The 8415-nt window shown below is 37.1% G+C and overlaps 1 pseudogene; it reads right to left on the bottom strand.

Annotated features, from left to right (window-relative positions):
* Window positions 1–1620: 1620 nt before the first annotated feature.
* Window positions 1621–3534, bottom strand: LOC149644226 (SCAN domain-containing protein 3 pseudogene; annotated as a pseudogene).
* Between the last annotated feature and the right edge of the window lie 4881 nt (window positions 3535–8415).

Genomic DNA, 8415 nt, shown 5'->3' on the forward strand with positions numbered 1-8415 from the left:
AACCTTGTAAAGGTGTTTATCCTTTGTTACCTATAGCATTGTTTTTATAACCACTGCACCAAAGAATTCATATATTTCCACTGAAGAAACGGATGGATCAGTACCATCAACATTCTCCGGTGTTATCTCTGGACGTATAAACGTTTTGCATGCAATCAATGTAGTAACAAATCAGACGAAACAAGCGTTCTTCAATGCCCCACCCGATATATTGGACGAATATATAACTTGCGAGATACCTTTTGACCCGGAGTGGCAGAAACAGCCATGTCTGGCTCATACGTTACAACTTGTAGTAAATCACAGTTTAAAGGCCTGTGACGTTGCTACATCTTTCGTCCAGAAAATAAATTCGTAGATTTTGTTCTTTCGTCGTTTCCCTAAATGGACCGAAATATTAAAGGCACAATCTGAAGGCAGGGATGTAATCCTTCCGATCTGCACAAGATGGAATTCAGTTTTCCTAGCGATAGAACGAGTATCCGAGGTATTATTTTATTACAACAAGTTAACGGTACAACCAGAGGAGAATAAGAGAGAAGGGATACATTAGAGCCTGCTTTGGTAACGAGAGTCCGACCAACCTCAAGAAAACCGCGAAAACTTTGCGCAAGTACACACCTTTTAACCAATTTACTGCAAATATAGTTCTTTAAGTTCTACGCGCCGCACGCGGCAGTTTGCTAGATTTTCATTCTCCAAAGGCTTAGGGCTGTCGATGTTTCGTTCTTGCGTAATTATAACCTCAAGTATGTATTTTATTGAAAATAATTTTTATTTTTTAATATTAATTCAGAATAATTAGTTTTCATCTATTTATTACCTTCAAATTATCTGATTTTGGTATGTTCTCAATTCCCGTGTATCTAAATTAATTGCACAGCTTGATTTCGTTTATCAACATGAAATTCGGCCCTTTTTGTCTCCTTCAATGTAAAGTTGTAAACAAAACTACTTTTTATTCGTCAACCGAGACGTCACAATAGCCAATCAGTGAAGGGTAGTTGATTTGAGGTTAGTAAGACTGTTGTTACGAGTGTTAAGCATTATGGAGATATAAAGTGTGTCCCTTCTCTCTTATTCCCTTCTGGTACAACTATAATAACCCTTAAACGCGTGTCTCTTCATTTATCAGCCTGAAATGTTGGATGCTTTGAACAACGTACTTTCGCGGGCCAAAAACATGAACGGTGGTCCCAAGATTACATTTACCATGCCAACACCAGCAGCTTCGTCTGAAGCGAAAGAGCTTTTGGACTTACTGAGACCGTTAAAAATGGCCACAGATAAGTTTCAACGAAAAGATGCCGTCTCGGGGGAAGTCATTGCTGAGATCCTTACAGTATTTTCTAGGGTGTCCGATGTACAAGCTGATAGGTTTCATGTGGTACAAACCAATATTCTTACCGAAATAAATAAGCGCTTCCCAAGCAGTTTAAACCAGCGCTTCTCAAACTTTTTAACATTGCGGACCGTTTTTTTTTCAACTATGTATGACGGACCAGACATATTTTTTCTTTGGTATAAATTGCAATTTTCCAAGTTTAATGAATGAAAAAATGGTAAAGACATTAGTAGTTTATTTATGACGTGTGAAAACCAATATTAGGTGGTTACAACTTAATGGGAGGGATGAGCCTGCTTATTTTTAACTATTTTTTCTAATCGTGGCTCAATTGTCGAAAGTGCCACGCGAAATGGATGATGAACGTTCATATTATTCCTATATTTGGTTTTAACAACGCTCATTGTTGAAAATCCCACTTCACAAAGGTAAGTTGTGAGAAACGGAAGAAGTTTTTTATGGCAATGTCTGAAAGCTCGGGATATTCCGGATTCACTTCTATCCAAAATGATGCGAGTGACATATTTTCAAAGCTTGCTCTCAAACCTTCGTCAGCTGAGAGTTCCAACAATTTATTTTCTAAAATTATGGGCAAGTCTTCTTTTATTGGAAGGAATGGATTTCGCACCCATGCATTTTCTTTTCGTGTATCTTCTTCTGGTGGAAAATAGCACTCGAAACGTTCTTCCAAATTAGACAAGTGTTCGGTAATGGTATTTTTCAGAGATGCAATAATAATCTCTTCTCTTGCACCGTCAATGAATGTTGCTAAGTTGTGAAACATGTCATAACTATTTCTTGATACTCGACTTTTCCAGGCGCGAAGTTTTCTTTTCTGTCCATCAATCTTGTCTGCGACGTTGAAACAAGAAATCATCCTTCCTTGCATCGAGGTGTTAAGATCATTAAAGATAGCAAAGATGTCACTCAAATAAGCAAGCTAGGCCATCCAATTAACATTCAAGAGAAGTTGAACCCAATTCGGTTTCCTGCTTTGAAAGAACTCCACTAGTTCGTTACGAAGCTCAAATACCCTTGAAAAGACTTTTCCTCTCGACAACCAGCGTCCTTCCGCGTGTAACAGCAAATGCTTGTGTTCCGCTCCCATTTCATCGCACAATAAAGCAAACAGTCGCGAGTTCAAGGCATTCGCCTTTACGTAGTTAATCATTTTCACGACTTCACTGAGTACGACATTGAGTTCTGTGGACATTTTCTTCATGGCCAGATTTTCCCGGTGAATGAAACAGTGTGTGGACCTACATTCAGGTGCAAGCCTTTTAATCTGGGTAACTACTCCGGAAAGTCGTCCTGTCATTGCAGCAGCCCCGTCAGTACATACACCTACACAAAATTTAAAGTCCATTCCACAGGTTTTGACCACGTAATCTCTCACAGCTTTGAATATTTCTGCACTAGTGGTGTTTTTTGGTAGCGACACCGAAAAGAAAACTCTTCCTTCAGGTCGTGATTATGTTCATATCGAACATACACTAGAAGAATTGCCTCATTCGCAACATCTGTTGATTCGCCAAGTTGCAAAGCGAAATACTTCGCTGCTTTTATTTGTTCTATTAGCTGGTCTTCCATGTCACGAGCGAGGTCTTGAACTCGGCGAGCAATAGTGTCGTTTGAAAATGGTACTTGTGCTACCTTCTTTGCTGCCTGTTCGCCCAGCATTTCTAAACAAACGTCGTTAATACAGCCAGATACTAGCGCTTCACCAACCGTGTATGGCTTTTTAGCTTTAGCAATGCGAAGAGCAACTTTGTATGAAGCTCGTAAAGCAGCAACATTCACGTGTGATACGTTAAATATCTGTTTTTGCTGAACCATTAAATTAGTATGAATCGTTGAAAATATTCAATAGGTTTGGAACTCAATTCTGGATGTTTGGAGATCAAGTGTCTTTTTAGTTTCGATGGCTTCAGGGCGTCGTTTGATAAAATGACACTACATACGACGCATTGCGGTTTCGGAATTCCGTCGTCGATGAATTCTGTGAAACCGTATTCAATGTATGAGGAGTCATACTGACGTTTGAACGTCGAGCGAAATCGTTTCGATGTGGACGGTACTTGACTTAAGTTCAAATCACTATCATTGTCATCCGAGTCAGAAGCACTGTCATGCTGCGTAGATATTTTTTTGCGAATCACAAATGAGTCCAGGGGGCCTCTTTTCGCCATCCCTTACCAAAAGCTGTGAACTATTTTCCACCAACAAAATAGATGTTCAATTTTATTTGAAATTATATTTTTTTAACAGAATGGGTACTTACGGTATAAAAATTAGTACAGATATAACGGAAAACGCGTAAATTTCAAATATTAAATAAGTTAAATATGGTAAAATAATGAACGTTGAGTCGCAGAGATTCTTATCAAAAAGATATTTCTCGGGCACGCCTGTCATTAGTCTGCACTTGGTGACACCTAGCGGGGTTCTTCCGAAAAAAACCGCGCCAATTCAACTTTAACTAAAGGGATTAGGTCAAAAAGGGTAGAGGGAAGGTAACTATAATGGAACATCCCGATCTCAAACTCTCGCGCACCTAACTAGGCGCACGTGATTCGTTAAGATGAAAATTCAAGAAGGTAAATACGACCTTGGTCTTTTTTATCTTTACTAAGGTGGGACTAGAAACAGAGAAACGGCCGTTTATACCAGGGAAAGGCAGATTCTGCCGGCGCTTGCCTGCGGACCGGCAGCCGCATGTCCGCGGACCGGTGCCGGTCCACGGACCACAGTTTGAGAAGCGCTGGTTTAAACCATCCTGACTACGTAGCTGCTGCCGTTCCCGACCCACGTTTTAAAACTGAATTCTTTAAACGTAAGCGTAATTGTTTGTTTAAACTGCATTGTTGCTACTATACAACAAGTTTATTTAGCGCCATATTGCAAGCCATCGAACAAAGCCTTCCCTTCTGTTAAATGTCCAACGGTGAAATGTGCTACAAATATTATTAAGAATTTGGTGACTGAAGACAACGGGCAAGAGTTCGATGGAGTAAAAGCAAGTTTGAACGAAGAAACACGGCCTACCAAATCAGTTCTCTTTGCCTATTTAAAAGCAAAAAAACCACGCCGATTGAAAGAGTCACGTCAACCGAAAGACGAATTAGATCGTTACCTACAGGAAGGTCCTATGGATCTTTGTGGTGTTGGACCTTTGGATTTCTGGAGGGCCAACGAAGTTAAGTATCCTCGTCTTGCGAAATTAGTAAAGAGATATCTTTCTATTCCTGTATCATCGGCAGATGTGGAACAAACCTTTTCAATCGCAGGATCCATTCAACGAGCTCGTCGAGCAAAAATTAGTATTGAACATATATCGGATATACTCACATATCGAGAATATCGTTACTTGCAACTCCAACAAGAACCAGTCGAATAAGACGACCACTTAGCAATTTAATTTACCCCTTGTTAAAAGGAAGGTATACCCACTAAAATGTTTCACCGCTATCTACACAATAAACAATATTTAAAATTGTAACAGATGACAAAGGAGTCTCGGACGCTAGCTTCCATAGTGCAGATGCCAATGGGATCCGCGAACGTCACGGTTATTAACCAAAATCATTACGCCAGTGCTTAACCCGATACCGATCGATACCGGTACAAACATGAACCGATACCGATATGGTATCGGTTCATCCCTACAGGCGCGTACTAAGAAAGATTTTCGCTTATTAGTTGTTAGATAAACTGAATTCAGGTACTTTTTATATAAATGAGAACTCGTCACGATTGTAATTCATAGAAATGAGATATTATCACCATCATTACGTTACGAAAAGACCTAAAAATGTCATGTAGCTTCATTTAACGCATTTTAAACGAGTATCGGTTTAGTATCGGTATCGAATAGGGTTGTAAGTCGGAAAATTTTCCGCTCGGAAAATTTTCCGGAAAATGACCGAGCTATATTTTTCCGGAAAATTTTACGTATTTTTCCGCTACCGGTTTTTCAATTAAAAAGTTAAAACTTTATTTTTTTTCAATTGCCTTTCTTTTCAAAACATTCATTATTTTGTTTTAGGTGAATTCGGAGGGGTAAAAAATTGTCCAAGGGCACAGAGTCTAGTGACCCCTATTCTCTATAGGAAAAGCTCACTCATTTGCTATCGCTTGCATGCATAGGGTTACTGTTTGCTCTTATGACGGTATAAGGCGTTAGAGAGTCGAGACCTAACCGTTAAGAGACCCAAGTGAAACTAAAATTATCAGGCATAAAGGATAGTGATCGTCTGCGACATTGTAAGGGAAACGAGGTGTTATGTTGTTAATGTTATTAAGCTTGTTAACCCTGTTTAAAATCACAAATTATGGGAAAATCAACCTGTAATATTTGGCGGTACTTTAATAAATCTACTAAAGATGGCAAAATAACTGGGGAATGTTTTAAATCTTTAAAATTGGATAAATTGACTCAAAGCTCACATAATTGCTAGTTTTATATTTTTCCGATTAGCGGAAAATTTTCCGCGAAGAGGAAAAGTTTCCGGAAAATTTTCCGCGTTTTATTTTTCCAGAAAATTTACAACACTAGTATCGAACCAACGATCGGATACTATAGGGAAACCCTGAGCATCGGAGCCGATACCGATATGGTATCGGTACCGGTTCATCCCTACACTGTTAAAAATTACCGTTACTTCCTGTTGAATTACCGTAAAAGTTCAACTAGTAATATCCAATACCAGATATTACAGTTGGATTAACAGGATATTTACTATAAGTAACAGCAAAAATGTAATAATTTTATTAACTGTACATTTAGCAGTAAATATTCAATAAATAACAAGAAATTTACTGTTATCTTAATATCAACAATAAAGTAATAGTAAAAATACTGTCGATGAAAAGTACTGTAAAATCAACACTAAGTAGTAGTAGAAACATTGTCGTTTAGAAATATCGTAACATCAACAATAAATTATGAGTGATCAACTGTGAGGATGCTGTTAGGTTAGGAATAACTTATCAAAAATGGTATTCTTTACATTGGGTTTCGTACTCTCCCAAATGAAATAAATTCAAATAATTTCACATTTTTTCTCTGTTAGGATATTATTTACTATTAATTATTTATTATTACAATTTACGACATTGGACAACATCTAAGCGTAACAAATCGGATTAATCAGCAATCGTCCACGTAATTCAGTGATGCCAGATTGAGGAAAATTTCCCATATCTAGCGAAATTTATTTTAATGGTATTGGATTTATTTCCTATAAATTAATTGAATTAAAAAATACTTATCTCAGTTTTCAACAACAATTACATTTTCCTGAAACATTTTATTTAGAAGTTTATTTTTACCTCTCCGAGTGACGATGACGTCACGGAGAGGTATTATACTGGACGTAGCTGTGTGTCCGTCTGTCTGTCACCGCGTTTGCAGTTGGCAAATCGTAGCAAACGTGTTCGCGATTTCCGGACCGCATTCGCAGTACACAGAAATTCGGAAAACTTTACTTCATTGCTATATTTATCTTACTTAACGTCAATCATTAACTAGCCGTTATAACTTCATCTGCTGGGCTAACCGCGAACTCTTTCACCCAATTCCAATCGGTATTTATATGATTCTTAGAACAACACCATGCATTAGTCTTTCGTCCATACCACATAGACACCAATCTGCAACATTAGCTTCTACTGCATCTACGTCGTTAGGTTTAAAATGTACGCGGCTAGCGGATAGGGTTACGAGAAACGTCTAGCCTCCCAATGGCAGGGCTTCCAACATAGGTTCACGCATATGCTCATTTTCTTATACCTCACTGTGAATCGATCACCTTATATACCCTAAATTCACGAAAGTTCTGAAAAAGGGGTTCGCTAGAAGTCAAACGTTAACAATAGCTATGTTTAAAATAATTTTAGGAATGATGTTTCTTGCATCGACTTAACTATAATTAATCTAAAATACAGACGATTAAAATAATTAATATAAGATATATTTAGTTAATTATTTAAGATAAACTTCTATCTTCGGAACGACACGATTGAAAGTTTATATAGAACGAGTAATGAAGATTGCATCTGAATCGAAACACCATACGCGTATCAAAGTTAATATAAATCGAGTAGGATGAAAAGATCTCTTACAAAACCATTAACATTTTCTTTTTGCAGAATACTAATTGAAAATCTATAAAACATATTTCAGCATTACGATTCTTTTAGTAGTTGTGTAGCAATGAACCTCTGTTTCATTTCAATATTCCAAGAACATCTCTTGATATTAATATTTCAAATTTTGTGTTTACAATTTAATTCATCTTTACTACATTTATATATAGCTTACACGTAAAATTTAACTTTCATAGTTTCAATGGATGATAACGCTTATTATGTTAGTAACTGTTGTTCTGAGTGGATCCATGAATTAAGAATTCCTTGGGCTAAAGCAAAATTAGGCTGGATTCATGTTCTCCTTGCGGAGGTCTGAGAGTGAGCCGAAAGTTAAATACACATTTAAATGATATGTATTTGGTCCTTTAATAGAATTAAGGAGGATATTTAGTGAAGGATTAGACACTTCAACCTTTACAAATGAACTATGCATGATCTTATTTCCTGTTATCTCATTGGCTGATTGACCTTTGTTTGAAAAGTATAACTCTTTTTAGGAAATGTTAGCTCTCTACTCGGAGAGTTTTAATTTGGTTTCCCAACTTATTTTGAGGGATATTGTTACCATCTATTTAGACTGGAAATTTATAATTGAAAACCTTGAAAATAAACCGTAAAAACACATAAATTTGCTGTAGTCACGATGGGCTGCCGTCATTTAATTTTAAAATAATGGGATGTTTCCAGTAGTTACTACGGTTAACTGTAATTTTATTTGGAAAACTAGTAAGGAAGGCAGAATTTCACGTTGGAACAACAGTAACGTTCCAGCAAAACTAACTTTACTTCACTTCTGCATGGAGCAAGTTCTTAATTGCAAGATTTACGTGAAAAATAACATTGTGGTTTTTACTGTCATTTTATTTTAAAATAATAGTAGAAATCAGGTAAAATTTACTGTTGAAACCACAGTAATGTTT

The sequence above is a fragment of the Phalangium opilio genome, unplaced genomic scaffold (assembly GCF_054372755.1).
Source record: "Phalangium opilio isolate 3A_F unplaced genomic scaffold, DU_Popi_V2 ptg000090l_1, whole genome shotgun sequence".
NCBI lineage: Eukaryota > Metazoa > Arthropoda > Arachnida > Opiliones > Phalangiidae > Phalangium > Phalangium opilio.